Here is a 12,551-nt window from a genome sequence, read left to right as displayed (position 1 = left end):
AAGTATAATAGCTATCTTAATGGGTGTGAAGGGATATCTCATTATGGTTTTGATTTGCATTTCACTGATGATCAGTGATACTAAGCATTTTTCACATTCCTGTTGGCCTTTTGTATGCTCCATTTTGCAGAAATGTCTATTCTATCAGACAGAAATGTCTGGGTTTTTTTCATCTTCATTAATCAGATTATTTGAATATCTTTGCTATTGAGTTATAGGAGGTCCGTACATATTTTGCATATTAACCCCATATGTAATATATGGTTTGCAGCATTATTCACAATATCCAAGATACAGAAACAACAAAAATGTTCATCAATGAGTGAATGAAAAAAGAAAATGTGATATATACATACAATGGAATATTATTCGGCCTTTAAAAAGAAAGAAATCCTGTCATATGTGACAACATATGGAGAACATTATGCTAAGTGAATATGTCAGTCACAGAAGGACAAATACTTCATGATCTCACCTATGGAATCTAAAATAGTCAAACTTAGAGAAACAGAGAATAGAATGGTGGTTGCCAGTGGCTGGGAGAAGGAAGAAATGAAGAGTTGCTGTTTGACAGTTGTAATATTTCAGTTATACAAGATGAATGCTTTATAAATCTGCTGTACAACATAGTACCTATTTTTAAAAATACTGTAGTATGTACTTTAAAGCTTGATAAGGGGAAGGCCTCATTTCAAGTGTTCTCACCTCAATTTAAAGACAGAAAAAGTAGTTATGAAAGAATCAAAGGCCCCAGTGAATGATTTAGATGTGGAAAAGGAGAGGCAGGTATCAGGGTTCTCAGCCTACCTATGGGAGACATTGGAGAAATAATGAATTTCCATGTGTTATGAAGGTCAAGTATATGGAGATGGAAGGCTTGAGTTCTAGTCTCCATGTAGTAACACTTCCTGGCTGTGGGATCTTGGGAAAGTCATGAACTAATTTAAGTCTCATTTTTGCATCTGTAACATGTAGATGGTAATAGCCACTACACAAAGTTCTGGTGAGGGGAAAATATGATAGGGCATGGACAAGTGCTTTGTAAATATAAAGCCCTATGGAAACATGAGATATTATTATCAGCAACAGAAAATCAAGAGAAAGGGTCCTAGTATGGCATAGACAGCCAGGTTTCTCTATGGTCTTTCCCAAATGATAAAGTACAGAGGAGTGGATGAATCCTACAGACAATAGAAAACAAGACGAGAAGTCAGGATCAGGGTTGTTGATTTGTGGCTTTCCCTAGAAAAGGAGAGCCACAGTCAAGTATTTTGTACCACATCCTGCCATCACTCTCTTGCTCACTATCAATTCATCCTTCTGATTCCAGCTCAGTGAGCACTTCCTCAGGGAAGATTTCTCTGAACACCATCACCACCCCTCAGACAAACTCCACTTCAAAGTCCACTGTCACATTTATTTTTTCAATTACTTGATTGATGCCTGTCTCCACTCAATGCTAACTATGTAGCAAGCTCCAAGGATGAAGGAATCAGAACCATGTATGTTTACTTTTACATCCTTATCATCAAGAAGATTGGCTGATGTGTAATAAGTGGATACTAAAAACCTGAATGAATAAGTGAATAATACAGCCTGCCCCATCTGTCCTTCCTGATCTGCCTAACCACGCTACCTACCAACTATCCCTGAATTCTGGAACTTTATTATATCTGGCCTTTTATTGGATTTCTAGTCAGTGTTATGCTTCTCCAAATTGACTCTCTGCTCCTTAAAGATAGATGTTGGTTTGTCTCTATTTTGTTCACCTCGTAACGCCCAGGATCTGGATAAAATCATAGGTGGTGCTCAGCAAGTGCACAGTGGCTCTTAGCTCATGAATTTGACTGTAGGAGGGAATTGCCATTTTCTCCATCATCCTTGCCAACTGCACCCAGAGGAGAACCTATTTCTGAACTTGATGCCAGCTGGGTCTCTAATTAAAATAAATTACCCAGATTCTGACAAGGCCTCCAAATGCACACAGAGCTATAGAGTTCTTAGTCCAATGGGTCTCAAATGGTGTATCCCAGAGTTCCAAGGTTCACTGCAGAACCTCACAAACTGAGCAAAGCAGCTTGGTGAGGAGCCAAAGGGGAAATTTTAAGTTTCCTCATCTTTTCTTTAAGCCAGGCAGCTCTTTCCTCTGTTCAATACATTGAGGTTTTAGGTTAAGATTTTAGTGATTGAAAACAACTGCTCTAGCCCAATCCTTCCATTTTACATAAGAGAGAATTACCCAGGTAACAGAGGAATTGGTGGATAAAAACTGACAGCAGAATGCTACCCATGAGAAAACTATAATGATAATCTCCTTCAAGCAGAATATTTTCCAAGTTTCTATGTGATCTGAGCCTCACTTCCTATGAAAACAACAGTCCCCAGAGTCCTCTCTGTATCATACATTCTACAATTTGGCCGATTTGGCAGCATTATTAATAATATAATTTAGAAGGTATGATTTCATAGTCATCAGTAGTAACTTGCTGAGTATCTCAGTGTGTGGGCCTGTGCGTGTGAATTTCCTCAGGGGCGTGGGTTTAGGTGTCTCTTCCATACAAGTAATCATCCTGTCATTAAGTCTGTGTACTGCCACACTTGTCAGCAGTAATCACGGCATCATCAGTAACCAGCAGAACACAGAATAGATATTTTAGAGAAAATGGACACATCCAAGACTTTACAAAAATAGAATGATCTCTAGCATTTGCATTTGTTATTCTGTGTATGTGGTTTCTATTTTCATTGACAATGCTTTTTTTTTCATTTATTCTTTCTGGCTTCTTTGTTGCATATAAGTTTATAATACTATTTTTCCATTTCATAGTCTTACGTGCTGAATCTCTGAAAGCATAAGATTAAACCAGCAAAAGAGTAGGAACCTATTTTAGGAGCTGTAAGACAGGGAATACAGAAAATCTCCTAGGACAAGGGACACTGGTTTTTCTTGAGAAGCATTGCCATTAATCTAACCATGAAAAGATATTTTCCAGACCTAAATGCTCATAATGGAAAGAAACAGAGATACACAGACACACAGACACACACACACACACACACACACACACAGAGCAATAGGTCACTGAGAGAGAAGTTCAGAAATAATGGGGGAAAGTTGGTGAGCAAAAAGCATGAGTCTCAGAGTTTATTGAAAGGAAAAAATTATTTAAAGGAAAAATAGCCCTCACAAATCATTTCAACCTCTTTTGGTCTCAATACTTTATGTACTTAAAATCTATTGAAGACTTCACAAAGTGTTTGTTTATGAGACCTGTATCTTTTAATATTGACCATATTTGAAATTAAAATGGAAAAATATAAATATATTTATTAATTTATTTTAAATAACAATAAACTAATTACATTCATAACACATTTCTATGAAAATGAAAAACAAAAATGGCATTAAGCCTTGAAAAGCTATCAAGCTCAGGCTGGCAAATGTAAATTTTCCAAAAAATTCTACAAATGGTTGCATGGACCCTCAAATTTGCCTTTGGCAACTAATGCTGTCAGTTGTTTTTCTTGAAATGACAAGCTCACTTCGTTCATTTTAGAGAAAATGTCTGCCAAATGCCCAAGACCAAATACCAACAGTTTTTCAGTCTTTCAAGTAAAAATGGCATGCAGTGAAAAAAGCAAAGAGTTCAGCTCACAGCTTAAACAACTGCAAAAGTATGTTTCCTCAAGATAACCATTATACTATACCTGGCTTGCAACAGAAATATTTCACGTGTGTTTCTTATTTCTTTTTTTTTTTTTTTTTTTTTTTTTTAATTTTTTTTTTTAAATTTTTTTTTTAATTTTTATTTATTTATGATAGTCACAGAGAGAGAGAGAGGCAGAGACATAGGCAGAGGGAGAAGCAGGCTCCATGCACCGGGAGCCTGATGTGGGATTCGATCCCGGGTCTCCAGGATCGCGCCCTGGGCCAAAGGCAGGCGCCAAACCGCTGCGCCACCCAGGGATCCCCTGTTTCTTATTTCTTTACACAGAATACTTAATAAAAATAATATCACTGCCTCATCAAGGATAGTTCTAAATGAAACTAGCATTTTTTGAAACTAGCATTTTTCAATACTGTAAATGCATAGTTTGAAGAATATGACTCCACTTATGATTTGATCCCATTGCCTTGATTTGTACTAAAGCAACATTATTTTTGTAATAGCAATGCAAATGTCAGTGGAAAAAAACATATGGAAAAAAAAGGAAAAAACATATGGCATCTCAGTATTACTATGAATACATTTTTTACCTCAGACTCCCTGAAAGAGTCTTGGAAACCTCCAGGGCACTACAGTGATGACCACTGTCTTCAATTCTTTCCTTCTTCCCTTTCTTTCCTCCCTATGCTTGTGAACAAAGCAGGTTGAGGCTTAGATCCAAATACTAATGGGTTTCCACAGGCAAATACAACCTCTCTCCTGTTCCCACAAGACTCTAGTCTTCTTGAAAGCCCCATCTTCTAGTGACACACTCCCTTTCTTCTCCTACTGCCCTCTGTTACTTGAAAAAAAAAAAAAAAAATCCCTAATCAAGCAGAGCATTTAAAAGACCCAAAACAGATTCTTCAGGTTTAATTCCATTCCATGGATTTTCCATAGCCTACTTTATCTATTATTTGTATCTATAATCTATTAGCATTGATTAATTTATCAGCATTCAAGCACTCATTCTCATTCCATTTCTTATATTCTGCAACATGGATATGTTTATTAGATTGAATTAGATGAAATTTCCATTTTTGAGAGTGTCAAAAATGGTCGAATGACATCAATTTCATGCAGTTCAATCTAACAGCCAAAGCATTATTTTCTATTATTGGAAGGGAAAAAGCAAAATACATCAGCTGAAAGAAAACAGGCTATTCCCAAGTGATAGGATGGGTATTTACTCCAATAAGAAGGATATTCAGTGAGATAAAGATCACATGACTTAAAATGTGTCTTTGTTGGAAAAACAAGGCCATTTTGGACCACCGTGGTTTTATTCAAAGATTGAACTCATGTGTTTTGTGTTTTTATGACCCTATACTGTTGAGGAAGACAGATCTCCCATCGCTGATGTACATCCATGTGGACGTCCAGCTTCTCACCATCCCACACTCCTCCTCAGTGGGAAATTTGAATTAAAGTACAAGGCTTTTTCTGGACTGATCTCCCCCTTTCTCTTAGGATGACAAATTCAAGTCTACTCCTCCAAACTATGCCATATACAGGGCAGCCTCCTAAGTGGGAGGAGGAAGTGGGCTGTGTTGGTGCAGCATGTCTTCAGGTAGAAAATTTTATAGTAATCTAGGGTTCACAGTAAAGAATCACACTATAACCACACATCCAAAGTACTTTCATACTTCTCAATGGCTAACTCTCAATTTGGCAGGGAAATAAAGATTAATTTGTGACTCTTTAAACATCAACATAGTGCTGTTCATATTTATTCACCCAGTCCATAACATAATGCTTGGCATACAGCAGCCTCTCAACAAATATTTGTTGAATGAGTGAATGCTTGCAAATATGGAGCTTCTTAAGAATTAGCCTCTGTGGCTTATTGATGCATGAAGGCCAAGGGAAGAAGTTTATATTTTATATTAAGGATGTTAAGGGAGTAGGAAATTACTGAAGGTTTTAAGCAGGAAAGTACATGATCAAATTCATGTTTAAAATGTTAATTAAATAATTGTGAAGACAAATGGGAATTTGTTTCTGGTGGAGATCCAGACAAGGGCAGGTGGTGGTGAGTAGGGGAGGAGGATGTCATATGGGTCTGTTTCCGCCTCATTACTTTCATGGTCCTCTTTCAAGAGATGAAATGGGGAGACCTGCATCCTGCTTGATCTCTGTAGGTGGATGGTGTTACTTTTGTGACCTGCTTCACAATATCTGGCTGTTTGTCCTTGATACAACAAGGCTTCTCTGAAGGTTATGACAATGATGTCAATTATTTTTCCCAGAGGGAAAATAAAATTGACTGTAGAATTTTACTGATGAGTTTTGGCTCTCTGCTTCTCAGAGATAAAAAGCCTTCCACACATTATATGACTGGCAATTTAGGCACTCTTTCATAGTCATTGTGGTCTAGTGATCATGGATGTCATCTGGGGACAAACCATTTATTTGTCTTTGCCTTCTGCCTCAGAACTCTCTATAAACAACTGATGGAATATTCCAGATATGGCAAGAGGATTTGAGAATCTGCTGTAAGGTTTTAAAAGTAACTTCACTACTTGCCATCCTCAAGTAAAGAATTGGTCTCTTTTCTCTTAGAAGTCATCATCTTTAGTAAAGGCCACATCACCTACAACATAGGAGGAAGAAAGTGTCAGTCTACCCAACTAGATCAGCTGGATTAATCTTGACCACTTGTAGGGTGACAGAGATTGGTGAAATCTCATATTTACAGCCAAATTTTAAGAAAAACTTAAAATTAAAACCGATAGTGACCATGAGTAAATGAAAATAGGTTTGACATTGTCACAAACTCATGAGACTATGTGTTATCACATAGAAAGGTAAAGAGAAAGCATAATAGCTACTGATACTGTTTTTCCCCTTAATCCCAAGACTTCAAACTTAGATTCCTGATGAAAATTGGTAGGGTTTAGATCATGCTGCCAGTGAACACAAAAAAAGTAAACCCATACCACCTTTCCAGTCTCTAGCATAACAGGACTAAGCATTCTCTTTTACCAGGGCCATATTCATCACAGAAATGTTTGCTTACAACTTTAGCTGTGCAGTTTTTTGCATGGATAAACCATAGAATCTAATTCTTAAGAAGCTAAATATTTGCAAACATTATTCATTCAACAAATATTTACTGAATGGCTGCTGTGTGCCTTGCATTATGTTATAGATTAAGTAAATAAATATTAACAAACCAAATATAGCCTGTGACTTTAGGATTACATATAATGCAGGCATGTGCAGAATATGGAATTTTCCATTTATAAGCCAGATACCAGAAGAGCAATTTAACCTATCCAATTACACAGATGAGAAAACCAAGGCCTAAGGATTTAGGCCTAGCATCACACAGTAATAAACAAGAGCATTGGTGGTGATAATAAGTACCACTAATCTTCACTGAGTACTAACTATGTGCCAAGTACCTGGTAAGCAAGTTCTTGACATGGGCTATTTTCATGAATTTGTATACAATTTTTCTCAAATAAGAAGCCTGAGCTATAAGTTCATAGAGCTGGGAAATCAATGAGCTAAGGTTTATCTAGGCCTGGTGACTTAAAAGTGTTACTAATCATTGTCATACTGCAAAAGTATGTCATCTCAGCAACACATCCTCTTATCACTAGCTGAAGTCCAACACCTGCTAATATCCACAAAACTAAGGAAATTTAGCCAACGTATAAAGAGATGGTGATATAGAAACCATCTGTTTGCCTGCATTAAAGCCAAGAGTGGCCATGAAAAATAAAAATAGGTTTGAGATTTCCAAAAATGTCTGAAATCTTGATCACTGGTATATCAAATTTTCATGTAGGAATTATACATGATGCTATAAAATGAGTATTCTTAACAATAGAGGTTGAAACCAAAGGTTGACTTTCTATAATGATGAGTATCCATTTTACCAGAAAGCTCCTCCAAGCGGGCCCTTGAAATTTTATGACTTTCAGTTCCCTCAAAACTTATATTTGTCACTGCTTTACCCAATATAGAAGAGAGTTATGAGAGTTAACTCTGACTTTGAATTGACCTTCTATGAGGCTTTGGGCAATTTATCTCTTAGAATCCATATTTCCATATCTACTAAATGGAAATATATACTCGTTACATAATAGGGTTGTTGGGAGAACAAGAGTAGCCATGTTCATACAACAAGAAAGATCAATGGTACATGTTACCTCTATCCTTCTATTTCCTTGAGAATAGCTTTTATCCACAATAACAACACCTCAAGACACAGTGGTTTAAATGAACAAGGGTCCATCTTTCTCAGCTAATAAAAAGTCTAGAACGAGTCTCAGAGATGTCATGGGGATCCAGATTTTTCTCTTCCTTTGTGTGGACTCCATCAGTCTCAGAATGGCTTTCTATTCCAGACATTGTGCTTGCATTCCAGGAAGAATAAAGGAGAAGGGAACATGAGGTATGCCAGCTGGATTCATCTCCTTATAACAGGAAAATACTATTCCAGAAAGTCCACTGTGCAGAGAGAGAGTTAATTTGTAGTTGATCTGTGATAATTCTATTCTTATCTTACAGATAGCTAGAACCATGCCAGAAGCCATGGTACAGACCCTCAGACAAGAAAGGGATTAAACACACTAGCTAGCGGTTTACAATATTATGCTTAAAGTCCAAAATTCCCCAGGAGGCATGCTATACCAGCTTCTTTACACTGTTTATTGAAAATGTATAGATTGATAGGCTGCAGTTGGTTTACCTGGTTTTATAGCCTACTTGACCAGTGGGGTATAAAAAAACTGCTCAGGAAACCTGTACATCAGCTTCCCAAGAATAAGCTATTTCACAAGTATCTGGGTAGTTTATGATCTGGTGAGAAAGTACCTCCTCTGAGAATGAGAATCTGTACCTAGATAGCTCAAACCTCCCTATGCTTCTTTTTTCTTTCTATATTGTATTTTAAGTCTTCTTTAAAGATACATATATGTGTGTGTGTGTATATTTATAGATATAGATATAGATATCTTTAAATATATAACCACTCTATATATTTGACATATAGAATAGATATATAGAGATAATATCTATGTAGCAAGAACCTAAGTGTGTATATATATGTACATATGTGTGCATATACATACACATATGTACATATATATACACACACACATTATATGATCTTTGTTTACATTAGGGTCTATATTTATATATTACACACACACACACACACACACACACAAAGTTGTTTTAATGAGCCAACCCTGTGTAAATGTTGCAACCATCCAGTTATATATCACTGATAAGAAGTGAATCCCATGAAATCTCAGCTCTAGGGGATCTGAGGTGGTAATAATTTTTAACTGTTAACACTTCTTAAACAAAATTGGAGTTCTGTAAACATGAAAGAGAAAGTCATTTACCTAGTATAGGGTTCTCAAACTTTAGCTAACATCAGAATTATAGATTTTCAGGCCTCATCCTCAGAGTTTGATTCAGTAGATCTGGGATGGGGCCTGAGAATTTTAATTTTTAACAGCTTTCCAGGTGATGCTGTTGCTACTGGTCCAGGGATTATACTTTGAATGCCTAGCAGGAAAAAAAAAAAAAAGATAGGATTAGCTTTACTTGGTCTTTGACAGCTTCTACTGGGTTGATTTTATGGTCCAAGCAAAGCAGAAAATAAATGAAGAAACCAATATTAAACCTGGATGGGGCTTATTTCTATTTTTTCTGGGGAAAATGCCACATAAATATCAGTCCATTTCATTCACTTTATTTGGTCTGGAGACCATAAGGGTGCTAAGGAAGAGGCTGGCTATTTGGCCAAGGATTTTTAGACCCATCTCAGCAATGAAGAGTGAGCACTTATGCCAACTGCCATAGAAGAAACACAGAGGAAAAATGACAGATGAATCCTAGGGACAGCCAGTTCTGAAAATGCTATTTTCCACTGCAAAAATATGACCAGAGAGATCATGTATTCTAGAAGCTGCCAAGCATGAGCAACAGGAAAAAGGAGAAAAGCTAAGAATTGATGCCCATAGCTTTGTATTTTAGGTCTTCATTTACTTCAGCATAATGTTTGTGTTCTGGCTGTCATGGGAAGGAAATATGGGGTTCTCTGACAAGCCACTGGAGGAAGACACTAGACCTAACTTGGCTTCACTTGAGAAATGCTAGACCTATCTCTTCTCTCCTAAATTCTAATGACCCATTTCCCTATATCTTGTTTAACAAAGGACTATGATTACTTATCCACAATTCTAAAATCCAAACTCTCTGAAAACCAAGAGTTTGCAATCCATTTGTGGTAAAACTTGACCTGATTACATTTGGCAGCAAAGCCTGATTTGAACTGACATAAAACTCCTCATAGTCTAAATTTTCTTACTTGGTATGAACAATTCTACATTTCACTGCAAAAAAAAGATTAACACACTTGATTATAAGGCTCTACCCAGACATGCTGGAGAGGTTTTACATAATCAATGAAAAATGCATCATGATACCTTTCAAAGGAAGAAAAATTCTGAATTCCAAAGCATATATAGTCCCAGGAGATTTTAATATGGTATTGTGGACCTGACCTTTGTTTTGCCTGTTCATCCTGGTTCTCATTTTTGATGAATCTTTCTGTCATAACCTTGCCCAGATCTCCTTCCCCTGCGGTACTTTTTCAATACATCCAGATGTTCTTGAGTTCCTTAGCAACTGGAGATGTGAGACCACTAGTCCGTGGCTGAATCCTATTCTGAACTCAGCAGGAGGTTTTGCTCATGAAGTCCCTTCTCAGTGGACTGAAACTCAGGAGAGGAAGTCTGAATCTCCTGACTTGACTGCTTACTTTGAGAAAACCACTTTAATAATTTAAGTCTTCCGGGATCCCTGGGTGGCACAGCGGTTTGGCGCCTGCCTTTGGCCCAGGGCACGATCCTGGAGACCCGGGATCGAATCCCACGTCGGGCTCCCGGTGCATGGAGCCTGCTTCTCCCTCTGCCTGTGTCTCTGCCTCTCTCTCTCTCTCTTTGTGACTATCATGAATAAATAAAAATTAAAAAAAAATAATTTAAGTCTTCCATTTCTTTCCCAAGTCACATTCCCAGCAGTATTTTTATATACAAAGCAAAGAAACCAAGACTCAGATAAATGAACCAACTTCTTATATTACTGCCCTAACACGATACTAAGACACAGTATTGTAACCAACTTAAGGGAAGTAACAGATTCCACCATCTTCTGTACAGAACAAGCAGCATAATTTGCAAGCCCTGTGAAAACAAAAGTGTGGGATCCTTTGTCCAAAATGTACTAAGAATGTCCAGATGGTAATATTAGAGCATTAAACCCAACACCAAGTGCTTTAAGTGTGAGGTAGTTCATAGGTGCACAAGTTCCACGCCCATGAAGCCAGCACTGCTTCTGTATTTTCCACATCACCTGATAAAGTATGACTTGATGAAATAATGTTTTAATTGAATATCATCAATGAAAATCAATGGAAGATAATGCCAAGAAATTACATCCACAAAATATTATAAAGTTGACTTCACATTATTCCTCCCTACTTTAGTACTAGCCATTAGACAGTCTGGTTAACTTGCAAACTGCTTTTTTATGCATTGAAACACCACTTCTGTAGCAGGCATATTGCCCAGGAGATGGCAACACTGCTAAAAACCTATCTGTGCTCAAAGTAATTTATTATCCTTAAAGCTTTTCCTTCCTTTTATACATCAAGTTATAACCTCTTCCAGAAACCATTACCCAACACTTTCTCAAAACACTTTCTTCTGGTTACATTGTGGATGTGATGGCATGTCCATTTGTCATGGTGAGTTTATAAACATTCAACTTTTTTTCACTGAATATTCAACTTATTCAAATACTGCCAGCTCATGACAAGAAAAGCAAGCTAACCAGTGAGTAAGGCCAGAGTTGACACAATCATGCCTAATTGGCAGAAAAGGTTGGTTTCATTATGAATAAACCAGTAATGTTCAATTATCTGTACAAATGAAAGGAAGCAGAAGTATTTAAAATCTAAAATAATACATAATTCGAAGATCTCTTTTGTGACTGCAGAGTTGTCTTTTTTTTTTTCTGTATTCTCATCAGCTGTGCTTTGTGTATGATGTGTGAAGAGCTCAATAAGCCAAAGACTTGTCTCGTGTCCTCTTTTTGTGACCTTATGCAGCTCTAAGGACAAAAAGATGCTCAAGCTTTGGGAAACCTTAAATATAAATAGTCCCCACTTCCTCATATCATGGAGGGAAAATCTGAAGCTCAGAGAGGCTTCTTCCTGCAGTCCTATCTATACTGGAAACTGGAATCTGATTCTTGTCTCCTCTACTCTCCTCAAACGTACAAGGTAGTCAAGAGCTTGCCATCTACTATATTGGCCTAGGTTCTATGTCAAATATATAGCTGAGCTGTCAAGGAAACTGTTAAAGGCATATCAGGAATCATGGCATTTTGACTTTTGAAGTGTCCACAAAAGAAGTTTCTAAGAGTGTATTAACTGTAATAAGGTCAAGCTATTTACCAAATCATTAAATAGAACCAATCTCTGGCTAAACAGCACTCTGCCAGGCACTGAAGGAGTTAACAACAACAAACAACTAGGCAGTAATATACTCTTCTTCCTCCTGAAAAGAGTCAACAACCAATTTGGGAGACAAAGTGGGTTCTCACCCTAAGTTCCTCTGGAGCAAGTTCTGTGTGCCTATTTTGTTTTTTTGTTTTTTTGTTTTTTGTTTGTTTGTTTTCCACTTTTTCCAATTGCTTTATTACACATATATTACAAAGATCTTTGGCCCAAATGTGCAATGGGAAAGAAACCCAGCCCACCCACCACAATGCCGCTGCTTTGTTGGAGGAAAAAGACCAAAAAAGGATCCCAAG

Source organism: Canis lupus, chromosome 20 (genome assembly GCF_003254725.2).
Source record: "Canis lupus dingo isolate Sandy chromosome 20, ASM325472v2, whole genome shotgun sequence".
NCBI lineage: Eukaryota > Metazoa > Chordata > Mammalia > Carnivora > Canidae > Canis > Canis lupus.
Note: the sequence above shows the minus strand (reverse complement) of the source record.